Genomic DNA, 15,945 nt, shown 5'->3' with positions numbered 1-15,945 from the left:
AGGTTTCAGTGAGGTTTGTGGTCAAAGTTGAGGTGTATATCAAAAGTCCAGCTGGTGTGTCACACTGAATGTCTTACATCAGTATATCCCAATGAATTGGCGTTTTGTTATAGAAAGCCATTTTCAGACACTCATGTCTGTTCTGTTGGACCTAGAGATCGCAAACGGGCGGGTCAGGTACCCCTCTCCTATCTCTATATCCATCTAATATTTTTAAATCCACCACCCATGATGAGTAAAATTTTTCAAATTCACACCCGCCCACGCGGGTACATTCTCAAATCCATTTCCACACTCACTATCCAACTAGAGATGTACCCGGTTAGACCCGTCTGACAGCAACCTTAAGTTATGCATAAGAAACAAACATAAAACAAACACGTCCAGTAAGAAACATAATAAAATAAATCAAGGATTATAAGTTATATCTTATATAATATTAAGATTTATAAATTAGTCTCTAAAATTATACCTAAATTCATAATGGTCCAAAATTTAATAGGTATTTATTGGGCGGGTAGATGCGGGGCGGGCAGATGCGGGGCGGGCTGATGCAAGGCGAATAAGGTCTTAAACCAATCACCCACCCACTACCCGCGATGGGTATCACTTTCTAAATCCACACCCGTCCACTACCCACTAAAGATATACCCATCCCCGTCGCAATTGGAGCGGATACGATGCGAAATCCACGATATTGTACCCGTTTGTCATCCCTAGTTGAACTTGGACCCTCGAAATCGGAGTAAGCTGCCAAGGACTTACTATTGTTGTTAGCTCTCAGTATACCTAAGAGCCATGGTTTGATTTCAATTAATTGCTGCAAGTGGTATGCACATTTGTAAGCATAGTAAACTTAGCACTGTGATTAGTTGGAACAGACTGCATTGTGGCTGAGGCTATTGCAGTTGTCCAGTATTTGCAAGGCTTTATTTTGTTTTTTCCTGGAATATACTTTGTAGAAACTAATGATTTGTATCTTTTACTTGATAAAGCTATCCGATTTATTTAAAAAATAGAAAGAAGATTTTATTTTAAGTCATAATTCTCTACTATCAACAAAATAGATCATTTGTTTAAATTTAGTAAAGGATCACTTAATATGATTAAGAATTAATTCCATCATATGTCCCCAAACTATGACCCTCATTTTAAATTAATCCTTAAACTTTTAAATATTTTAATTTCATCCCCAAACTATGATACTCAATTTAAATTAATCCTTAAACATTTGAACATTCCAATTTCATCGTCAAACTATGACTCTCATTCTAAATTGATCCCTAAACTTCTAAATCTTTCAATTTCATCCATACATTCATATAAATATGTAATTAATTCTAACCATAGTTTAACCTAAAATTTATTTTTTTAAATAGCTTGACTTAACGATTTTATTAATAGGGAATGTGATTAGTATATACATATAGTTTGGGATGAAATTGAAATGTTGAACAAGTTAGGGGACTAATTTAGAATTAAGGATATAATTTGGGTATGAAAATAAAATGTTCAAAATTTTGATAGAATGATAATCATAGTTTAGGGATGAAATTGGAATATTTAAAAGTTTAGGGACCAATTTAAAATGGAGATCATAGTTTGAGGACATATGATACAATTAACTCTATGATCACATAAATAAGTTAATTTTTTTGAGCAAAGTACACAATGGTCCCCCGACTATTGGGGTGATGCTTGTTGAGTCATTTGACCTTACAAAATGGTCTCTCAAATGTTACTTTGTTTAGTCACTCGACTATTAAAAGTTATAAAATGGTCACCTGACTATTCATATGTTTCAAACTCATCATTTTTCTGTTAAAAAATTAACAACGGTCTAAGTTGGACATAAACATATTCATTAAGATATGGTAAAATCATTATTTAATAATGACTATTGACACTGTTGTTGGTTTCAAGCATTGACTCGACAATATAATCTTTCAAGTATTGGCTCGACAATATAATGTAAATGAAGAATCGATTCATAAAATACATCTCAAATGGTTATGGGATCAAATTTTATAATATCCTAGTTAATGAGTTTAGAACATATGAATAGTCATATATCATCATTTTGTAACTTTTAATAGTCGAAAAATTCAACAAAATAACATTTTTTTAATCGAAGGGTTATTTTATAATATTTAATAATTTAAAACTCAATAAAACTCATCTACACTTTCTAAAGAATAGTACTCTTTTATCAATGGGCTGCTCTACGAATTCAAGATAAGTGGATTGATTTATTAGAAATAGAGGTTTAAAAATGATTAATTTAAAGGGTTCTTGATAAACGTGAAAATTGATGCGAAAATATAAATGAAACTAAAAAATATTTGTTGCCAGCTCTGCAGCGGAGCCAACCAACAGTAACACGACTGGACCGGTAGACGAAAGTAGTAGTCTTATTGTTATCGTCAATGAAAGACTCCTCTTCTCAAATTCTTTTTCCCCTATTCTGAATCCTGGATTTGATTTCTCCAGAGGGGAAAACTAAATGTCGTTGGATTCTATCTCATCTTCGTCTTCTCTTGATGACTCCACCGCCATAAACCAAAATTCTGATCTCACACCGGTTGGCGAACGGTTTGGTTTGTTGACACTGACTGAACCTAGTCGTGGAATGCCGATGAAATTTCAAATGCATCGTTGAATCTGGAGAGAAAAAACGGTGATGAAGAAGAAGACGACCGATAAATTGGAGAGAACCGGGAATTATATGGCGACGAAAGTCCCTCTAGTCCTAGCAGTAGTGAGTATGCCGGTGAGAGAGGGAGTAGTAGTTCCACGAGCGAGTCTAGGATCGATGAAGCGAGTGAAATTGACGGTAATGAGATTCAGGAAGTAAGGAAAGATGGTTTCCTCGAAGGATTATCCGATACTCAGGCCTCCCCTTGGGTTCCGGGTAAACGCCATGTTGATGAGGTTATCCATTTCAGTTCTTTTTCCTTATTGAATGAAAAAAATGGTTTAGCTTGTTCTTCACCGAATTCAGCAAATTTTAAAGCTGGGAATGTTTATGAGATTTTGGAATTTGGATTAGTCTATAACAATTTTATTGTTTGAATGTAAGTACTATTAGCCTTTCATGGTCAGCAATGATTTGGAAACAAAAAGAAAGAAACAATTTTAAACAATCTTTGCTGTATTGTATCATGTTTAATTTATAAATGAAGTGCAGGATGATGGTTCTATATCATGGAGAAAGAGGAAGAAAACTTCTTTATTTTGAGTAATTTTGGTAAACCGATATATTCCAGGTGTGTCATTAGTTCCTAGAAATGCTAAAACTCGAAGGTGCAAAGTCTGCACAATTAAAATGAACGGCTTGCTGATGAATCCTATTTTAATTCTTGTGTACATTTGACTTCCAAATATGGAGATGGACACAAGCTAGCTGGTTTCTCAGCTACATTACAAGCCATCATTTCCTTCGTGGAGAATGGGTACTTGGCTGGATATAGCTTAATTGTTTTTTAGTAATGATTCTTGTGCTTAATCAGTGCAATTATTTGGGGAACTTTATCCTTTTTATGTCAGTTTCTTGAAGGAGTTTTAATATTTCGTGAATTACTTTTCAGGGGAGATCGTATCAAATTTGTCAAGGCGGGGATACACCAGGAATTGTTACACTTGCTATTTCTGGTTTGAAATTTATGTAGTTTCTAATTTTCCAGCTCTGCAATCAGTTGTTATTAGATTACTTGCATTCGAAATACTTTCTCATTCATTTAATGATTAATCTTTTAAGTATTTCTTTGAATTGTCTTTTCACATATTGAAATTGCATTCTTTAGAAATAAACACTGAGGAACTGCAATTTAATTTCTGTTTCACATTAGTCTAATTAGCTTAGTTTCATTATATGCGGTGGAACCTTAATCCTCAAAAATAGTTTTGTGATATTTGGCAAGATGTGTCGACTAATTTTCAAAAGAAAAGTATGATGTGATAGCAGTTTGTTTGATATTATTAGAAATAGACATGTTCACATGAAAAGTTTTGCTGTTAGCCTCATCAATAGAGCAGAGCTTGCTTAAGAATACTCAAATTTTCGTATTCTTTTGGTATAGAATGCCTGAACATAGAAGATCCTACTTTAACCTTCCAGAGTCAAGCTTTACTTTTTGATGAGTAATGTATGGGATAACATATTTGTTTGTTCAGGTGGTCTTTCTTGTGAAGGGACCAATTTATTTAGTTTGCATCAGCTGCACAGAAGAGCCTTTTGAATCATTAAAAGCACAATTGGAGCTTATTTACGGTCAGGTAGCCCTTATAGTCTCCCTCACAGATTTCTTTTTCTGGACAGCTGATAAATTGGCTGCCACTGCATATTATAGGCTTTCTAGTTTCGCTCGATCAAAATATTTGGTCACCTTTCTTATGTTTATAAAGTCAACTGAAAGTATTTTTGTACTGCCTCACTATGATTGGTTATGAAATGGATGTGGATGATACTTATATTAACAAAGTCCATAAATAGATGCTTCGAGAAGAATCCTAAGTTTGACATGACACCGTTACTTAGAGGAACAGATGTTGTTTTCTCTTCCCTCATCCACTCCTTCAGTTGGTACGTTGATAATAATAATGTTGGATCTCTTCCCTTCTCTCCTCACCCTGCCCTTGTTCTTGTGTCAGATGTGTTTCACTGGGTTTTTCTTGCATGTTTAATGCTGTTTGATCTCTCCTCTCCTCGCCACTACTTGAGTTTTGACCATTGTTTAGTCAACTGTAAGAATTTTGGGTTTGTTTATCAATTAGTCGCATTCTATCACTGGGTTGAAAATACATGTTTATTGATGAGATGCAAGTTACAATATTATTTTTCTTTCATATTTTACCTGAATGGTTCCTTCTAAACTGTTTTTTTTTTCCAGGAACCCAGCTACATTTGTTCATGCATACACTTGTCTTCCCCTTGCTTATGCAACAAGACAAGCTGCTGGTGCTATATTGCAAGATGTTGCTGATTCTGAGGTGCTATTTGCAATACTAATGTGTAAACACAAGGTAAAACTCCCTCGTGCTTTCTTTTGGCCTGAAAGTAAGGACATCAGTGTTTTTTGTCATTCTACTTTCTAGTTTAACTCAAAGTTTACTGTTTAAAGAATTTTATTTACCTCAAGCTCAATTACAGGTTATCAGTCTTGTTGGTGCTCAATTACTGCTATATTGCAAGATGTTGCTGATCCTGATGATATTTTGCTACTTTCAAACTTCGTGATGTCGTCGGAGACATTTAGGTTAGTAGAATCAATGTTAATTGGCCTTTAATCCTCGTGTATTTCTTAACTTTAGAGCATTTGAATACATATTCCTTAAGAAGACATGGGATTAATGGTGTCTCTTTTGGCTTGGATAGTCAGTTGGTTTTATGTCGATTTCTAGCTAACTTCACTTTTGCAAATGAAGAACCTCAATCCTATTGTATCTTAAGGGTCTCCTGTACCTATAGTACTCCAAATTGAATTGCCGCTTAAGACACTTGTTCACGCTATTAGCAATTGGAACATTTACTAGCACTTTTGTTGTTTCTGCAGCCAGGTGATGAATGGTTTGTATTAACAGCATAATGTTACAATTGATTGGCAGAAATCAATATCTTGATAATCCAAAACCTAAATAATTGAATCCTGATTTTGTGTGGTCTTTTCCTCTTTCCTTTCCCCTTGTTTTCTTTGTTTTTCTTCTTTTACAAAAATGTAGCAGACTTTAATTTGTATTTTTGCGCTGAAGGTTTCATGAGCTCTTTGTTCTTATGAGGTCTCATGCCTTATGCAGGACATCAGAATCATTCTCACCCATCTGCTTACCAAGATATAATCCTATGGCATTTTTGTATGCCTACGTGCATTTTCTTGATGTGAGTGCACTTGACTCACAATAGGTTAATTTGATGCAACTTCTAATAGATACAATTCTGTCATATTTTTACCAGTGCATTGAATCATGCGAACTGCTCATGATAACAAATCTACTTTCTTGTGGCAGGTTGATACATGCTTGATACTGCTTACTACCAGCTCAGATGCCTTCTATCACCTTAAAGATTGCAGATAAATTGTATTTTCCTTGTTTGATTGTGATGCTAATGAACTTCAATTATAACCTTACCCATTTCTTCATAATTGACTGCATATCTTGTGTCTGACCTTTTACCATCTGACAACATGGAAATATACCTTAGTTCTCTATAGCTTACTGGTGAAAGCACTTTTAGCTCTTTTGTAGAATGTAAAACATTTATTTTCTTCCTTATTAGACGACTAAGAAATTTGACTGAAATTTTATAGGATTCGCATAGAAAAGGTCCTCTTGAAGTCCAATGTTCTTAGTGAAGTTCAGAGGTCAATGATAGATTTGGTTGTCTCTATAGCTTACTGGTGAAAGCACTTTTAGCTCTTTTGTAGAATATAAAACATTTATTTTCTTTCTTATTAGACAACTAAGAAATTTGACTGAAATTTTATAGGATTTGCATAGAAAAGGTCCTCTTGAAGTCCAATGTTCTTAGTGAAGTTCAGAGGTCAATGATAGATGGTGGAATGTGTGTTGAGGATTTGCCACTTGATCCATTGCCTCGATCAGGATCGTCACCTCATCTAAGCCAGCAAAGACTTCCAACTGATTCTCCGGACAGGCTTCCAACAGATTCTCCTAAGAGGCCTAGAGAACCATTTATTGGTCTTGGTGGCCCTGCTGGACTTGGCATTTCATTTATGGTAGTATATTTCTGGAGCAATATGTATCCTCTGAGTTTTCACCACCAATTAACTACTCCCAACAACAGAAAAGGTAAGAGTTTTGAATATTGTACTGGTTAACTTGGAACTTCTTTCGTGATGAATACTTGTTTCACCGGGTCGGTAGGGTAACTGGTTTTTGTTGTGCAGATTATATAGAGCTTACCAAAGACTGTATGCTTCCATGCATGATAAAGGAATTGGACCTCATAAATTCAGTTTAGAAGAGATGAAAACTATGGTAATTTTCTTTCTGAGTCATTAACTTTGCTGACATTAGCAGTAACTTTGTTACAGTTTTTATTTTTTTTGGTTTTTCTGTTTGAATCTTTTCAGCAATCAATACTTTCCCTTTCTTAATGTTATATGTATGGTTAATGGAAAATAGTTGCTTATAAGTTCCTAGTTTTAACTACACAGTTTTTATTTTACGGTCATGAAGTAAATGTTAATTTGTGTGTGTCAGTTTTACTCTTCTGGGTCACACAAGATTTTGAACTCTATGCGGCATTTGATCCCCTTGCAGATAAGGTTTGCTTTTTGCTTCTGCATACATATAATCGGCCTAATAATTGTTTGACCCTCCACTACGCTGAAACTTGGTATTTAATCCCTCTACTTTAACTTTGACATAATTTGGTCTTTTACTTTTATAATATTATTACTAGGTCCAAAATATTAACATTATCCGGAGTATCATCGATTTAGACTTGTTAACGAGTAAATAAATAGAGGGATTAAATCACAAATTTCAACATTGTAGGGCTAAAACTATAATTAAACCTATGAAACCATTTATCTCGTTGAAACTTGAAATCTGATAGTATTAAATACATACTGAATACACTTTTTTTTTATTTAGTGTGAAGCTTTAAAAGTTTTATTAATGTAATGTGCAGGCAGTAGCCATAAAGACATGCAGCAGGGTTTGCGAATGGGTAAAAGATGTAGAAAATGAGAGATTTTTGCAGGGAGCAAGCCCCTTTTCATGGTAATGTACTTTATATTTCTTTTTCACTCATCATGCAAACTTAGAATTTGATGAATACCCATAGTTAGATGCCCAATTGTATGATTCAGTGTCTAAATCTTTATCTTCTCACTAGTACCATAATAAGTCATAAGATAGTAGAGATTTTTCTATATTATGTACTCCTTGTACTTTGTATGTACCAAAATAAGGTATTAGCTTCTCATTTGTATCCAAATAAACTTTTATTTAATTCTTAAGGTGAAACGATATTTCACTTGGAACCAGGATGGACAGAAAGGGGGACGGCTGAGGGCAGTCATCCCCTAAAAATTTTAAATTATAGTATATTTTAAATATTTTTTTGTATTCTTTATTGATATTTTTTTTTGGATAAGTATAATTTATTTTCATCCTTTGGAATTTTATAAGTTTTTCCTTCCCTAAAATTTTAGAATTTCGCCCAGCTTAAAATCTTGCGTACATCCCTACTTGGAACAACATCTATAGTAATAACCTTCAGATCGGTTTATTTTTAAATATGCTTTTAGTGTATGATTCAATAAATTTTAAGATAAAGTAATGCTTCACTTTTGTTAGAGCGTTAGAGTCGAGAGTTGAAGCAGGTGCAAGTCAAAAGGCGAAAAAGGTTTGTTTTTGTACAATAAAAATATACAAGTGGTTAAAAATATTAGAAATTTATTTTTAAAAAATCAGAAATGTTTTTTTATATTTTAATCTCCTGTTCTTTTAGAAAGCTATTTTTTTTATTAATTTTCAATTAAAGTTTGTAATTTTTTTAGAGCTATATATGTTAGATCAATTGAAGGTATATATTTTTCTTGCTTTCATAGTTTTAATGGATTGTTAGGATTGAATGTAGGGGCCTTTTTGTCCTAAAATGAAAAATTGGGGTTAAAATGCTTCAGAAAAATAGAATAAGAGTAAAAGATAAATGTTGGGGGACTAATTTTGGTATTATGCCTTTATAAAGTATATATAATATTTAAAAGTTTATGGTATGCATTAGTATCTAAAGTGTCGTCAGGTCTTGACGATGATTTTTTACTTAAAAGAATTTGTTTGTATACAGGTGAGGGTTTGAATTTGTACAAAATGAAAATGAAACCGACAATGATAGATTGAGATTATGTATGGAATATACACCTAAAAATTTACTTTTAAAAAAGATTTAAAAGGAAAAAAATATATTTTTTAAAAAGATATATTTTAAAGTCTGAATTTGAAACTAGAAAGAAATATATTGAGTTTAGGAGTTAGTTACCCTTAGAAATATTAACACTGTCATGATCCTCAAAATTAATATTTACTTGATTACGAATTGTTTTAATAGAAAAATTTATAAATCTACGAAAATTTACTTATAGAAGAAGAATCTCAAATATATAAAAATCATTTGGAAAGTTGTGGCTTATTACATGTCCTCTAACAAATCCACATGACCTATCATAACTAAATCTATCACCAGTTAATTATATTCGTCTCTGTGCTTGGTACTGACTGACTCACTATATCATCTATCGATCAAATTTGAGAGAATGGATGCAACCTAGATGAAATCATTTCACCCTTATTCATCTTCCTTCTACCTCTTTATGAAAAGAAACTATTTTAACACCGACCAATATCGATCTACCACTAATTATTACTCTTTGTTGAAACTAAGAAGAGCAGACCATCTACCGCCACCATAATCCATTCGATCTCATGAATAATTTACAAAAATGTTCAAAAACTCTTTTTTCAAGTGCAATAACAATATTAAACTAACCTCCAAAGATCGGTTGAATACGAAATACAATAATTTTTTAGTCTTATTTATGAGTACAATTTAATAGATGTATTTTTAGATAGTCTGTCAATAACTTACTTCATAAAAATGATTGGTTAAATGCAAAAAGATTTTGGTGGCACCTTCGTTATTTCAAAAAAGTCAAACTTCGTAAACTTCAGAGATTATTATTATTACTATCGTTACTATTACAGTTTGTTCCCCACTTACCTCGTTCTCCATGATAATAAATATTCCTTCATATATTAATTACATTAACGTTTGATAGTGGAAATGACCATAACACCATAAATTCATACCCCCACTCCTTAACGTTTCTAAAAATATAGGGTAAACTACATACTTAGTATCTAAATTATTATTTTTGTTATGTTTTAGTATTTAAACTTTATCTTTTTTCCAAAATAAAGCCTAACATTTAGTTTAAGTTTCATTTTGGTATATCGCCGTTAAAAACTTAATAGAACTGCTGACGTGGTATTTTTAATTTTTCCAATGATTACATGGCATTATTTTATGATGACATGTCTAGTCAACATCACTGTTAAGTTTTTAATGTCGATATGCCAAAATGAAATTTAAACTAAACATTAGAGATTATCGGAATTGTCTTTCGATTGGGCCCCGGAATTAGGCTTTGACTTGGATTAAATGAATTGGAGTCGCCACCGACCATTTAAAACGAATTTAGGTAGGTCGGACACCATCTTACCTGATATGTGTTGTACCAGAAACGTGTTCGGTTCGAGAGTCAGTTACGGTCAAGGAAGGATTAGTACCCTTGAACCGCTCTTTCAGTACCAATTAATTCATCGGTTGTCTTAATCGCGAAAATCAAAATTTAAAAATTCAATTTGAATTAATTATCTTTGATCGATTGAAAGTATCCCTAAAAAGTCAAAAGTGTTGGATTGTAAAAATGAAAATAAACATGAGAAAAGAATAATAAAAAATATTAATATAATAATATTAATGAAAAATGAAAAATAAATATATATATATATAAAACAATGTAAAAAGAAATAAAAAATATTAAAATTATGAGAAAATGAAAAATATATATAAAGTAAATAATTAAAAATGAAATAAAAAGAATAAGTCAAAAGTTGTTACATCTCCCATGTTTTGCGTGTAGAGAAACTGGATTTGCAATGAAAATGCTCTGCCACTCCTCGTGCTTTTGGATACTGGCTTTGGATCCTCCACGCTTATTTTTTGTCCTTTTCTTCCCTCAGTTTTTTCAAATCGTTGCCCCTTCCTCTGATTTTGGTTCCACCTTTTTCTCTGCGTCTTTTCCTCTTGATGCACGAGTCTATTTATAGTCTAAAGAAACCTATTTTTAGCTCAGATTTAGAGTTCTACTTGGACTGAAAATGCTTCGGTTTTAGTGTTTCAATAGAACTCAAATACGTTGGTTTTAGTGTTTCAATAAGACTCAAATACGTTGATTTATTTTCTGAATCTCACTAAATCGAGGTTGTTAAGTGTGGGGCCTGTAAAAATAATAAAATAATAATATATTAATAATAATAATAATAATAATAAATAAATAATATAATAAAATAAAATGTTTTTGTAGACCCGAAAAAAAAAACGAGTGTCTACAACTGCCCCTCTTTGCACATTTTTGTATTAACAATAATAGGGTAAAGATGAAAAAGACAACTAGTTTTTGTCCGGTTCTCTTTGATTTGAGACTTGATAGTGTTTGTTGTGACACTAAGTTTATTCATTGGGCACGATATCCTTCTTCTTGAAGTTGAAATCGTGGGGAATCGAAAAGTGGCTCTTTGTTGCCAATCTTGGTCGACATTGGTCTTCTTCTCGATTTAGAGACATGGGTGTAAAAATTTGACCGGAAAGTAGTTCATTGCTGATGCAACACAGTTGATACACCCTCGAGCTAAATGGAATCGAACTCGAAGGTCTTTGGCAGATAACCATTCTTGCCTTGAGCTATGCTGCAAATGATGGTGCCTTTGAGGTGAGTGGAGTCGAACTCGAAGGTCTTTGTTGACAGATAACCCTTCTAACCTTGAGTTATGTCGTAAATGATGTACCCTTGAAGCTGAGTGTAATCGAACTCGAGGGTCTTTGGCAGATAACCCTTTTCGACTTAAGCTATGATGCAAATGATGTGCCTTGGAGCTGAGCGTAGTCGAACTCGAAGGTCTTTGGTTGGTAGATAACACTTCCCGACTTAAGTTATGCTGCAAATGATATGCCTTGGAGCTGAGCGTAGTCGAACTCGAAGGTCTTTTGGTCACAGATAACCCTTCTAGCCTTGAGTTATGTTGTAAATGATGTGCCTTGGAGCTGAGCGTAGTCGAATTCGAAGGTCTTTTGGTCACAGATAACCCTTCTAGCCTTGAGTTATGCTGTAAATGATGTGCCCTCGAAGCTGAGTGTAATAGAACTCAAGGGTCTTCGGTTTGCAGATAACCCTTCTTGACTTAAGTTATGCTGCAAATGATGTGCCTTAGAGCTGAGCGTAGTCGAACTCGAAGGCCTTTGGTGGGCACGATTCCCTTCGTCGTGAAGTTGAAACTGTGGATGGCCCCTTCGTTGTGAAGTTGAGCCTCGAATTGGATATCATTCGTCGTGAAGTTGAAATCCAAATATTTGTGCTGTTTCGAGACCAATATCCTTCGCCGTGAAGTTGAAATTGACTCTGAAACTGAAAAGTTATTTGTTGACAGCTAGCCGCCCCTTCGCTGTGAAGTTGAGCTAGTGTTGTCTCGAGTCCAATATTCTTCGCTGTAAAGTTGAAATTGACTTTGAAAGAAACTGAAAAGTTGTTTGTTGACAGTCAGTCGCCCCTTCGCTGTGAAGTTGAGCTTGTGTTGTCTCGAGTCCAATATCCTTCGCTGTGAAGTTGAAATTGACTCTGAATGAAACTGAAAAGTTGTTTGTTGACAGTTAGTTGCCCATTTGTTGTGAAGTTGAGCTTGTGTTGTCTCGAGTCCAATATCATTCCCTGTGAAATTGAAATTGACTCTGAATAAAACTGAAAAGTTGTTTGTTGACAGTCAGTCGCCCCTTCGCTGCGAAGTTGAGCTTGTGTTGTCTCGAGTCCAATATCCTTCGCTGTGAAGTTGAAATTGACTCTGAATGAAACTGAAAAGTTGTTTGTTGACAGTCAGTCGCCCCTTCGCTGTGAAGTTGAGCTTTTGTTGTCTTGAGTCCAATATCCTTCGCTGTGAAGTTGAAATTGACTCTGAATGAAACTGAAAAGTTGTTTGTTGACCTTCATTCGCCCCTTCGCTGTGAAGTTGAGCAACCACCATCAATTTCTGAATGCACTTTTTGAATCGATCATATTTCATCTTGAAGTTGAAATTTGACTCTAAAAGTTATAAAAAAAATATGTGTGCTAAAAATGATAAATGTGGTGCTCTTAAGTGTGTCTAAGATGCATGCAACATGAATTAATTATGTTTTATCTCTTGTATGGAGCCTCATTTTTGTCTGTTGGTCTTGTCGTTGGAATCGACCATGCCCCATTTCAAACTTTGGCTTTCATATTATAAACATGAGTTCAAAGTATATCAAATGAATCAATATCTCTTTTAATGCTTTCAGAGTTACAACTCTTTGACAAATGTTCAAATGGATGAGTTGGCTTTAGGTTGACCTAAGGTTTCAGCCATAAAAAGGTCATTTTTTTGTTATTGCAACGTGTTTTTTTTGGTTTGACATTTTAATTGAGTGCGGACAAAATGAAGCAACTAGCATGATCAATTACTAGACCTTTTATTTCGGTCCTCTAAAATCTTCCATTTGTTCAAGCCTCGTAAGCTCCTCTAACAAAGGTAGTGCAGAAATATCGGTCTACAAATGAAATTTCTGAGTGCTCGTGTGAAGTTGACTATAACATGTGTTCCTTAACTCCCTTAGTCCATCATTACCGAAAATTTCTTGCTTAGATAAATTTGATTTAATTTGCCGTTATCTGGCTAGCTGAATCCATAAAGTCGGGGCGTTTAACAAATTGCTTTAGAGGGATAACTTAACATTATAATCAAGTTAACTGAAGGGTTCATCTCATCATAAATTCTTCAGTCGGACAATAGCAGTGGAGCAAACACCGAATTGCTAAGTGTTCGAGCAATGTCATGGTTTAAACGTAATTTACTCATAAGGCCAGGGCTTTCAAGTTTCCTCTATAACCAATTACCTTAGTGGAATAGCTCAGCTTTACAGATTTAATTTCTTAAGTTTGTCAAAAAGAACTTGTTATAGTCTAGGTGTTGTTGAAAGTCAAGGAATCTCATTTTTAGAGTTCAATTTCCAAGCAACTGACCTAAACTAGATTTACCTACTCGACTATTACATCTGTAAAGATAATGATCATCATTGAACGTCTTAAATAAAAAAGTATAGTAATGTCATATGCAAAAATATGCCCTCATGTTGTCCGCACCTTATGAAAGGAAAATGTTATATTGGTTTATTGCAAGAGCAGGGTACCGTGTTTGAGTGCATATTCTGGGTAAAGTCAAATTCCTTGTTTTAACTCTTGTTACTTTGTCAAAGATCTGTAACTTTGAACCATTTAAAGAGTTTCTCAATTCAGATAATATCCAAAGAATTGTAATTTTGTAAATGTGATTTATTGCTTAACGTCTTTAAAGTAACATAAATTTATTTAAAAGTCCTTACAAAAACTTGAGAAAAAAAATGAAAAACAAATTCAAACAGAATGCCTCAAATGATAAAATGATCTTCCTCACTTGGATGCCCCCAAGTTGTTGAAGTCGATCTAGTTCTGGTTACGCATCTTCTGCACGACTCTCTTGAATGCATAACAATTCTCAATTGTGTTACCTGGGACACTGCCGTGATATTCACAATGAGTATTCTCGTCATACCACTTGGGGTATGGGGACTTCATGGTTTCCACCAGGTATGGTGACACTACATGGGTGTCAAGAAGTTGCTGGTAAAGCTCTTTGTAGGTCCTGGGAATAGAATCAAAATGTCCCCATTTTTTATGAGACATGTGTATGTAATAAAAAAGAAAAAATAATGCTAAATATGCAGGAATGCATGATGCATGCAATGTTCGAGGCATTGATAAAAAATGTGTCTGTTATTAGAAATAATCCTTATTGGAGGCAAAAGTATTTTATATTTTAAGAGACAAAAATATCCTGACAGCTTCTGACATGTTGACTAGTCTTCTGCCTTCGTCTGTCACCGGTTGAATAACCCGTTGAATCGCTCTGGCTTCTCTGGATGAACCATGCAAATGTTGAGTTGCTTTTTGTACTGTCCTAAGAAGTCTCGAATGACTACATCTCTGGCATTTATCTTTTGTTGAACCTATTCCCAACGAATACATCATTGGAGCCCTCAATTGATAGGAACTGTGTGAAGTTCATTTGTCTGTTTCATGAATTCGTCAGCAAGGGTCTTCAATTTTAGCTACCGTTTTGCTATTGTTGTCTTTGAAGAGACTCCCTTCATCTTGCCCCTGCAACCTCTGCCAGTCAGTTCTTCAAATATAGACTTTCATTGTGTTTGATGTAGACCCGGTTCATTCTGAGTCCTTTATAATGCAGTAGAGTGATATACTCTTCAATTGTGGGCACCACCACGTCTTCTGGATTGAATACGACACATAGTCGCCTTGTAGACTGTCCTCTGTATTTTCATCTCTTGTATTACAACCCATTTGTCCATTAATGCAGATTATTCATGTTTAACAAACACATTTTGGTGGATCAACACCTCTTTTAAATGATGCAAGTGATGAAAATGAAATAAAAGAAAATAAAAATGAAAATAGTTAGTGAGGTGAAAATAATAAAAAATAATCATGAAAAATAAAAGTCCTACCCCACATGCTTTAATTCCTACCTGGACATGATCTTTATCTCGCATGCTAATTTCAAACAAATCTTAACCGCATATTTGTCTAGTTCGCATGCTTTGAACAGAAAGTAAGGCAGAAAACAAAGCAGCCTAGGGTTTGGAATGAGGTTTTGGGGGTGGACTCTAATTCTCTGTACTCTTCTGGTTTAGGTTCTAAAAAAGGTACTCGAGTTCTCCTTGCTGGTGCCCCCTTGGGCTTGCCAGACCCTTAGTCTTAAGCCCATCACAAGCTTATGTGGACTAAGTTAAACTCGAGAGGATACATTCCCTTATGCCCATACGGATAATAAATTCACATGAAGACATAAGGTACATGAATCCCGAAGGTTACTTGCTAGGCCCATACGGAGAATAAATTCCCACGAAGCGTCGCTTTTGCCCCCACTTAAAAGGGTTCGGAGCTCGGTATAGAGCTAGAGATGACAATTTGAAAAAAATTGAAATCATTAAAAAACATTAGTGCAACTATTTATTTGAAAAAATAATCAAAGATAAATAATAAGAATCGAATAAATAAATTAAAATTTAAA

General features: G+C 34.2%; 1 pseudogene; it reads left to right on the top strand.

Annotated features, from left to right (window-relative positions):
- The first annotated feature begins 2,376 nt into the window (after positions 1–2,376).
- On the top strand, positions 2,377–7,859 carry LOC120174910 (annotated as a pseudogene).
- Positions 7,860–15,945: the final 8,086 nt, after the last annotated feature.

Source organism: Hibiscus syriacus, unplaced genomic scaffold (assembly GCF_006381635.1).
Source record: "Hibiscus syriacus cultivar Baekdansim isolate YM2019G1 unplaced genomic scaffold, ASM638163v2 tig00112130_pilon, whole genome shotgun sequence".
Classification (NCBI taxonomy): Eukaryota; Viridiplantae; Streptophyta; class Magnoliopsida; order Malvales; family Malvaceae; genus Hibiscus; species Hibiscus syriacus.
The sequence above is the reverse complement of the archived record's forward strand: the minus strand, read 5'-3'. Positions and strand labels throughout refer to the sequence as shown.